Source organism: Sorex fumeus, unplaced genomic scaffold (genome assembly GCF_029834395.1).
Source record: "Sorex fumeus unplaced genomic scaffold, SorFum_2.1 ptg000032l, whole genome shotgun sequence".
In the NCBI taxonomy this organism is placed as follows: Eukaryota; Metazoa; Chordata; class Mammalia; order Eulipotyphla; family Soricidae; genus Sorex; species Sorex fumeus.
Genome location: NW_026606089.1, coordinates 3,061,674 through 3,071,204, shown reverse-complemented (window position 1 = coordinate 3,071,204; position 9,531 = coordinate 3,061,674). Strand labels below are relative to the sequence as shown.

Here is a 9,531-nt window from a genome sequence, read left to right as displayed (position 1 = left end):
TTAAACTAATTCCTATGTAGTTGATTTTCTGGCACACAATTGTGAATGGGATTGTTTTCATCTTGTCATTTTCTTCTCTCTCAGTATTTGTGTATAGTAAAGCCATGGACTTTTAGGTATTTATTTTATACCTGTAAATTTACTCTCGAGTCTATCATTTCTAGGAGTTTCTTGGTAGAGTTTTTAGGGTTCTTTAAGTATAGTATCATATCATTTGCGAATAGTGAGAGCTTGATTTCTTCCTTTCCCATTTGGATGGCCTTAATCTCTTTTGCTTGCCTAATTGCTATTGCTAGTATTTCCAGTACTATGTTCAACAGCAGTAGAGGGAGTCGGAATCCTTATCTCGTTGCTGATCTTAGGGTGAACGCTCTCAGATTTTCCCCATTGAGGATGATGCTTGCTGTATGCTTGTGGTAGCTGGCTTTAACTATATTGGGGTAAGTCCCCTCTATCCCCAATTTGGCGAGGGTTTTCATCATAAACGGATGCTGGATCTTCTCAATTGCTTTGTCTACATCTATTGATATGATCATATGATTTTTATCTTTTGTTGATATGGTGGATTATGTTGATTGATTTCCGAATGTAAAACCATCCTTGCATCCCCGGGATGAATCCCACTTGGTCATGGTGTATGATCTTTTTGATGAGCTGTTGAGTTCTCTTTGCTAGTATTTTGTTCAGAATCTTCTCCTCCGTGTTCATCAGTGATATCGGCCTGTAGTTTTCTTCTCTCGCGGTTTCTTTGTTTCCATTTGGTATTAGAGAGATATGGGATTCATAGAAACTGTTTGGGAGAGTTTCTGTTTTTTCAATTTCCTGGAAAATTTTGAGAAGGACAGGCAGTAGATCCTCTTTAAATGTTTGGAAAAATTCGGTAGTGAATCCATCTGGACCTGGGCTTTTGTTTTTGGGAAGAATTCTGATTACTGTTTCAATTTCATTTTTATGACTAGGTCTATTCAGGTATTTTATATCCTCTTGACTCATTTTTGGGAGATTATAGGAATCCAGGAATTTATCCATTTCTTCTAACTTCTCTTTTTTCTTGGCATACAGACTTTCAAAGTAGTCTCTGATGATCTTTTGAATTTCTTTGGTTTCCATTGTGATATCTCCATTTTTATTTCTGATTCGGTTTATTAGTTTTCTCTCTCTCTGTTTCTTTGTGAGTTTTGCTAGTGGTTTATCTATCTTGTTTATTTTCTCAAAGAACCAGCTCTTGGTTTCATTGATCTTTCGGATTGTTTCTTAGGTTTCCATGTCGTTGATTTCTGCTCTAAGTTTTATGATCTCTGTCCTTCTGTCCGATTTAGGCTCCTTTTCTTGATCCTTTTCTAACATCTTGAGCTGTGAAATATGTTGCTTATGTGCATCTTTTCTTCCGTCCATAGATATGCTTGCAGAGCTATGAATTTTCCCCTTAATAGGGCTTTAGCTGCATCCCATAAGCTCTGGTAGTTCGTGTCTTCGTTCTCATTTGTTTCCAGGTATCTTTTGATTTCTTCCTTGACGTCCTTCTTGACCCACACATTGTTCAGCAGTGACTTGGTTATTTTCCAGGTGTTCGATTTGGTTGTCCGTGTCTATGTGTGATTCACATCTATCCTCAGTGCATCATGGTCTGAAAAGATTGTTGATACTCTTTCCATCTTCCTGATTCTATTGAGGTATGTTTTGTGGCCTAGCACATAGTCGATTTTGGAAAATGTTCCAGGAGCACTGGAGAAGAATGTGTATTCTTTCTTTGGGGCGTGTAAAGCCCTGTATAGGTCTATAAGTCCTTTCTCTTCTATTTCTTCATTTAAAGCCAATGTTTCCTTGCTGAGTTTTGTTCTATTCGATCTATCCAGAGGTCATAAGGCGATGTTGAAGTCTCCATCTACTATTGTGTTGCTAGCACTGTCCTCTTTAAAATCTGTTAGCAGTTGTTTTAAGTATCTAGCTGTTCCTTCATTAGGTACTTATACATTTAAGAGTATGATTTCTTCCTGTTGTATGTATCCCTTGATGAAGAGAAAGTGTCCTTCGCTGTCCCTTCTAATCTTTTTCAGCCTGACATTAATGTTGTCGGATACTAGTGTGGCCATCCCAGCTTTTGTGAAGGAGCTGTTTGCTTGCAGGATTGTTTTCCATCCTTTCACTTTGAGTCTGTGTTTGCTCTGATTGTTCAGATGAGTTTCTTGTACAAAGCAGAATGCTGGTTTCAGTTTCTGGATCCATTTTGCCACTCTGTGTCTCTTAGTAGGTGCATTTAGACATTGACATTAAAGGAGAGTATTGTCATGGGGTTTTGTGCCATTTTTCTGTAGGAGTTGTTTGTGTTTACACGTGTTTTCCTTCTTTTCTTACAGGAGCCCCTTTAGTTCTTCTTTTAGATTAGGTTTTGAGTGTATGAAGTTGCTGAGTTTGTGTTTATCTAAAAAGTGGTGTATTGTTCCATCGAATTTGAGTGAGAGTTTTGCTGGATAGAGTATTCTCGGTGAGGCGTTCATTTCTTTGAATTTTTTCACTATATACAACCATTGCCTTTGGTTTTGAGGGTTTCCACTGATAGGTCTGCTGTGAATCTAAGGGGTTCTCCTTTGTATGTAATTTCCTTCTTTGACCTTGCTGCTTGTAATATTGTGTCTCTGTCCACAGCATCCATCGTTCTGACTATGATATGCTGGAGTGTTTTTTCTGGGGTCTCCTTTAGCTGGTACCCTTCTGGCTCCTTGGATCTGGATGTCTGCTTTCCTTAACTCTGGGAACTTTTCAGCAATGGTTTCTTTTACTCTAGCTTTTTCATTGGGGTTGTTTCCCTGTCCTTTTGGTACTCCAATGATTCTAATGTTGTTCCTCTTGGCGTCATCCCCTTGGTCTCTGATTCTCCTTAGAGCCATTTTGAGGTCTTTTCCTATTGCTTGTTCTTCCCAGTGGGATTTCTGTTGCTCACCTTCAAGCTCGCTGCTCCTAACTTCAGCTGCACTTATCCTATTGCTAAGGGCACTTACTAACTTTTTAATTTCATCCACTGAATCCTTTATTTGTGAATATTCTTTTTGTAGCTTTTTAAAATTCTGTTCTCTTTTCTTCCTGTATTTTCTTGGCTCTCTTTTCTATTGTTTTTTTCATTTCTTCTTTTAGTCTTTGGATATCTCTTCCATTGACTCTTTGAGTAGGTCCTTGAACACCTTCTGCATTTTATCCTGGAATTCTTTATCAAAGAGAGTGCAATTGTGGAAAACCTCGGTTGAGGATTCGGGATTCTTTTCTTCATATTCTCCTTGTGGTGGAGATTTGCGCTTTGGCGGAGGTACTTTTTAGTTTTGAGCTTGTACAGCACATTTCATGCAGGTCTTTTGTTATAAATGGAGTAGGCGAGTGGGATGTTGTTGTATTCTAGTAGAGGTGGTCAGAAATTTTTAGTCGGTATTAGGCGACAAAGTGAGAGATGAAAGTCCTGAGAGCCCAGATTGGGAAATATAACAGGGGCTGGACACCCAGGAGAAGGCCACGCCCACTTCTGGGAGAAAACGCTCCCTATATGGTGGCCACGCCCCTGGCCTATCCCAGGGTCACTCCCACGCAGGATCCTGGAATATAGGAGGAGCAATGGAAAATCCCATGGAGCTGCCTCAGGTGTCCCCTGCTGGAGGGTGTCCAGTTCTGCAGGAAAAGGTGGGGGCTGGGGGTTAGGAGTGGAGGAGTGGTGAACCTGGCTTGTGCTCCCTCTACCCACCTGGAGGGGAGGGCTGATTAGGTGATGGATAGTCCAAAGGAGCTGCTGCAGGTGTTGTCCGCAGGTGTACCCCTGTGGAGGGTGTCGAGTTCAGCGGGAAAAGGCACGGGGCTCTTGTTTTATTTTTAATTTATGTTCCAATATTAATGGTATCACCAGCTACTCAGTCAACCTAGCTAAACCCTAAAGTCTCTTCCACTTTCTCCTGCACAAGTCTCTGCTTTCTGACAAAAGGGAGGACCTCGGAATGCTGACATAAATCTAATACCCAGGGCTGCAGGAGATAGTGTAGTGCTTATGGAACTTGTCTCACATGCACTCAATTTGACTCCCAGCACCACCTGATTGCCAGAGTATCAAAGGCTGTCTAGCCTCAGAGGACCCCAAGCACCATGGCCACGTTTTCTGAAAATTGTCTGTGGGGCCCCCACACCTCCTGAGCATTGCTTTAGAGACTCTCCCAGCAACCAAAAAATATGTAGTGCCCCAGAAACATGTACTTGTCTTAATTAGGGAGCCTCACTTGAGGTGAGGTTCACAAGGAAATATTGCATGAAAACATAAATGAAAGAGCAGGGGAGACAGTGTAAATCATGTGAATACAGATAATATATTTGGTGAAATGTGTTAAGATTCAGATGCCCTAGTCTTCGCACCAGGGATATTCCTTCAAAAATGCCCCAATATACTGGAAAGGTTCTAGAACATTAGATGACTGAAACTCAATTATGAGCAACTTTGTAAATTTGTATCTCTTGATAATTCTAATCGTTAAAGTAAATTTTAAATACACCCATCAAAGTTACCTTTTTACCACTAAATGGGAAAGATACTTTCTAATACTTATCCTCACCAAAATCTCAACAGAGTGTGACACTTGCCAGGAAATGTCCTCCCTGGCATTTTTCTCATGATACTTATTAGTACTTCACTCTTCTGTTTCTTCCCTTTACTCATGCCAAATCTTCCCATCTCCCTTGCAAGCTCCTGAAACATTATCCATTCAACTTTGATGCACTTTGCCACTGCTCCTCTTGACGTCTTGTCCATGAACTGATTCTAAAACATAACATAGCTGCAATTACAGTATTCATGCCAAAGACAGTCATTGATATATCTTTGGGTTTAGCTTTCTACAAGCTATTGGCACACAGGTGAGTAACATTTTTTTCCTACAGAGAACAGAAAAATAGATATGCTGGGTTTTAAAGTTCCATCAGTATTATGAGGTACAAATGAAGGATATATATTTTTAATGTTTTATCCAATATCTGTGAGATAGACCATTGCAAATCTATTCATAATTTGCTTCCAGTCATACAACGATCCAACATCAGTCCCTCCTCTAGTGTACATTTCCCAAAACCAATATTCCTGGTTCCCTAAAACCATCCCCCAACACCCTACCCCCACCCCCAGTGTGTCTCTATGGCAGGCTCTTTAATTCTTTCTCTCTGTCTCCTTTTTATTTTGTGCATTAAGAGTCTCGTACAGGTACTAAGAGGTCATCATGTTTGTTCAAGGAATTTAGCATTTTTATCAGGAAGGTAAGCCTGGAGTAGCTTTGAGGTATGGAAATGACTGCTGAGGCTTCCGTAAGTACAGGGCAGTGGGGGTGGGATGCCCATCCTGCCCAGAGAAAGCCTGGAGATTTCAGTCACAAAACCCGCATATCCGAATTTTCAGCTGTTATATTTCAGTGAGAGCCATCCTGAGACAATGGAAACCAGAGGAGGGCATGGTGGCGATTTTGGATTGCGGGAGGAAGTGGCTGCACTGGGTTCTGGTTGGGTGGGCAGCAAACTAACCTACCTCCCTCTGATTTACCCTAGTGTCCTCAGCCTTTTGCAGGTCCAAGGTTAACTGTGGCTGTTGATATCTTCCAGATTTGTCTATGGGTCTCTGAAACAAGACCAATCCATTAGCTTGTATAGCTGAGCCTGGGGTGGTTTGTTAACATGGCTCCCACATACCTTTCGGGAGTTTAATTTCTCGGGAAACGTAGTTCTGAGTTGTTGGGAGCCAGCCAGAGGCACAGTGGCCATTTGAGGTTATCGGGAAGCATGAAGACACCATCAGACTGTTGATGCACTCACCTGAGGGTACAGGTTGATTTCCTGCAGGCACTGCACAACCAGACTACAAACATTCATTGAATGAATTAACGAATAATCAACATTTTCAAAATGTGTCTCTTTATTGCATTTTAGAAGGGTAACTTCTAACAGGAAAATAATCTTCATGGTATAATCAAGACCTACGATTTATTCTTAATATGTTTAATAAAAGCTACACATTTTGAAATTTATACAAAGAAATTCTTTTAAATTATCTGTCTTTATAATTTACTTGTAAATTACTAAGATATCACTGTTTCTTCCACCGTTCTTAGCATAGAAATTTACAGACAGAATGTGCTAAGTAAAAATTCATTTTGGCACTTCTCTTAAATGTAGTACTGGAAGTACTTGGAAGAGAAAATAGATAAGAAAAAGATATTAAGGGTTTTTCATGTATGAAAGTTAGAAATAATCTCTCACTATTCACAGAAGATATCATACTATATTCAGAGAATACTAAAATATCTACGAAAAACTCCCAGAGACAATAGACATTTATAGTAAAATTGCAGCCTATAAACTCAATACCCAAAAGTCTATGGCTTTTTTATATGCAAGTAATGAGAGAGAAGAAAATGACATGAAAAAGCAATCCCATTCACAATCGTGCCGCAGAAAATCAAGAACCTTGGAATCAGCTTAACTAAAGAGGTAAAGGACCTATACATCAGGAAATTAAAAAGGACACGAGGAAATGGAAACATATATACTGCATATGGAATGGGAGATTTAACATTGTCAAAATGGCAATTCTCCAAGAAGCATTGGAAAAATTCAACTTGATCCCTATAAAGACACCCATGACATTCTTCAAAGAAATTGATCAAGCACTCCTGAAATTCACATGGAACAACAAACGCACACGAATAGCTAAAGCAATTCTTGGGGAAAAGACAATGGAGGCATCACCTTCCCCAACCTCAAACTCTACTACAAACGATAATAATGAGAACAGCATGGTACTGGAACAAAGGCAGAGATGCAGACCTATGGAAAAGGATTGAATATACTGACACACACCCTCAAATATATAATCATCTAATCTTTGATAAGGGAGCAAGAAATGTGAAGTGGATCAAGAGAGTCCTTCTGAACAAACGGTGCAGAAAAAACTTGACAGCTACATGCAAAAAAAAAAAAATGGCTCAGACCTCTACCTAACACCATGCACAAAAGTCAGATAAAAATGGGTCAAAGGCCTCAACATCAGACCAGAATCCCTCAGGCTCATTGATGACAAGGTAGGCAAATCCCTCCACAACATTGAAGCTAAAGGTATCTTCAAATATAACACGCCACTTGCCAAGCAACTGGAAACAGATATAAACAAAGGGAACTATCTTAAATTACGCAGCTTCTGTACCTCAAAAGAAACAGTGACCAGAAACAAAGACTCCGCCATGCAGGCAAAATACTCACAGAAGCCTACCAGGTTCTCTGAGAGTGAGAACTGGACTATCAGAGTTGCTGTCTTCTAAATAAGATCCAGTCTCTGAATGTTGGCCATTGATGGCATTACATGGATCCAGGAGCAGTTCGTGGTTGTAGAATTAATTATTAGAAGATGGGGGATTTGGAAGGAGGGGGCACAGTCTTGATCTGAGCAGCCATGGAGTTCTCATCCCCCGGTCCCGCACATCTGGGTTCCTCTTCCAGTTCCTTCATGCAAGAGGCTCCTTCAAGCTTGGGAAGGGTGGTCTTAAGCGTACCTATGGCTGGTTGCAGAGGTCTTCAGCTGCCGGGGCTCTAATCAGGGTGGTGAGGGAAACTCACCCCGGCACCTCCAAGGGGCCTCGGTGAGGAAAGCCAGGTGCAAGGTCAGGACACTGTCGTTTTAGACATATTTGGAATTAATTTTAGATCGAAAAGTACACATCATTCAAAATACTTATGTGCTTAGCAATAAATTACTACACACTTGTTCAATCACCTCAGAGACCCCACTCTGCTTAGAGAACTAGATTTTTAATTACAGGTCTGTTTTGCCCATGTGTCATGACTGAGAATCACTATCAGTAGATATGAAACTCACTACACACAAAGATGCACACAGGTTACTTTGAGTCATCTATGTTGTTAATGTGAGTTGGCCATTAAACTTCACTGAGACCCTTTGTTCTGTCCTTTATAGGAGCCTCATGAGTCTCAACTTCCGTTCAAGTTGAACTTGTAATAAGGTGGAATGAAATCATCAATATGATCCTCACCTCATCCTTCAGGAGAAAAATCCTACATACATTCAAGGTGGTCAAAGTGCAGACAACACCATTCACCTTTTCCTGGAGATGTACACAGGACTGAGGTGAGAACAGCAAAAGGCTCTATTTTAATGTTCTTAATGAAGGATTCAGGGAACAACATTAAACAAACTCATATACCATCTTCCAAAAGAATTATTTTGTAAAACTGATGCCTAGGGTATGGTAAACGATAATATAGTAAAAACCATATTTTTATTTCTGGGACATTAAAATTCTAAATCTATTTATTATTCATGCTGCTTTGAAATACATTCCTTGATAAGGAATCATTGTCTGCCAAAGGAGTGAGGAAGGACAACACTCAAAGTAATAAGAAGCGAAAAATATGGAAAAATTTACTCCTACTAGGTTTGATAACACATATACTAAAATTGAAATGATACAATGATGAGCATGGTCCTTGCACAGAGATAACATGCAAACTTGTAAAGCATTCCATATTTTTGTTGCAAGAAGAACTAACAAGTATACTTTAAGCTAAGACAATACCCACAAGTACAAAAATTATACATAAAGAGAGAACAAATCCCCAAAACAACAATCTCTCTCAATGTCAATGGACGAAATGTGCCAATTCAGAGGCACAGAATAGGAAGATGAATTAGAAAATTGAACCCAACATTCTGCTGCCTGCAAGAAACATGTCTGAACAATCAAAGCACCCATGGGCTAAAAGTAAAAGGCTGGGAAACAAGTTTTCAAGAAAATATCACCTCCGCAAAGCTGGAGTGGCCATACTAGTATCAGACCACATGGACTTCAGGCTAAAGGTTATCAGAGACAGTGAAGGTTATTTCTTAATGATCATGGGATATGTACATCAGAAAGAACTCACCCTCCTCAATGTATATGATCCTAATGACAGACCAGCAAAATACTTTAAAACAACTTCTAATAGACTTATAGAAAAACATTGATAGTAACACAATACTAGTAGGAGATTTCAACACTTCTTTGTCACTTCTCGATAGATCAAACAGACTGAAGCTCAGCAAGGAAATATTTTCTTTAAGGGAAGTAATGAACAACCGTTGGCTTAGGGAAGAAATCAAAGAGGAAATAAAAAGTTTCCATAAACAAATGAGAATGAGGACACGAGCTACCAGAACTTGTGGGACACAGCAAAAGCAGTGTTAAGAGGAAAGATTATAGCTCTGCCAGAATTCATCAGGAAGAAAGAAAGGGCCTACCTGAATAAATTAGAGCTCAAGATTTTGCAAAATAACCAACAAAAGTAGTCCAAACTAGGCTGGAGGAAGGAAATAATAAAACTTGTACCAGACATCAATGAGCTAGAATCCCAAAATACAATCCAGAAGACCAATAAGAACAAAAACTGGTTCTTTGAGAAAAAAAATAGGATCATTAAACCATGAGAAGCCTCTCAAAGAAACAAAGAGAAAGAATTCTAATAAATTGAATC

At 39.6% G+C, this 9,531-nt stretch overlaps 1 pseudogene; it reads left to right on the top strand.

Moving 5' to 3' along the window:
• The first annotated feature begins 8,456 nt into the window (after positions 1–8,456).
• Positions 8,457–8,553, top strand: LOC130025847 (uncharacterized; annotated as a pseudogene).
• Positions 8,554–9,531: the final 978 nt, after the last annotated feature.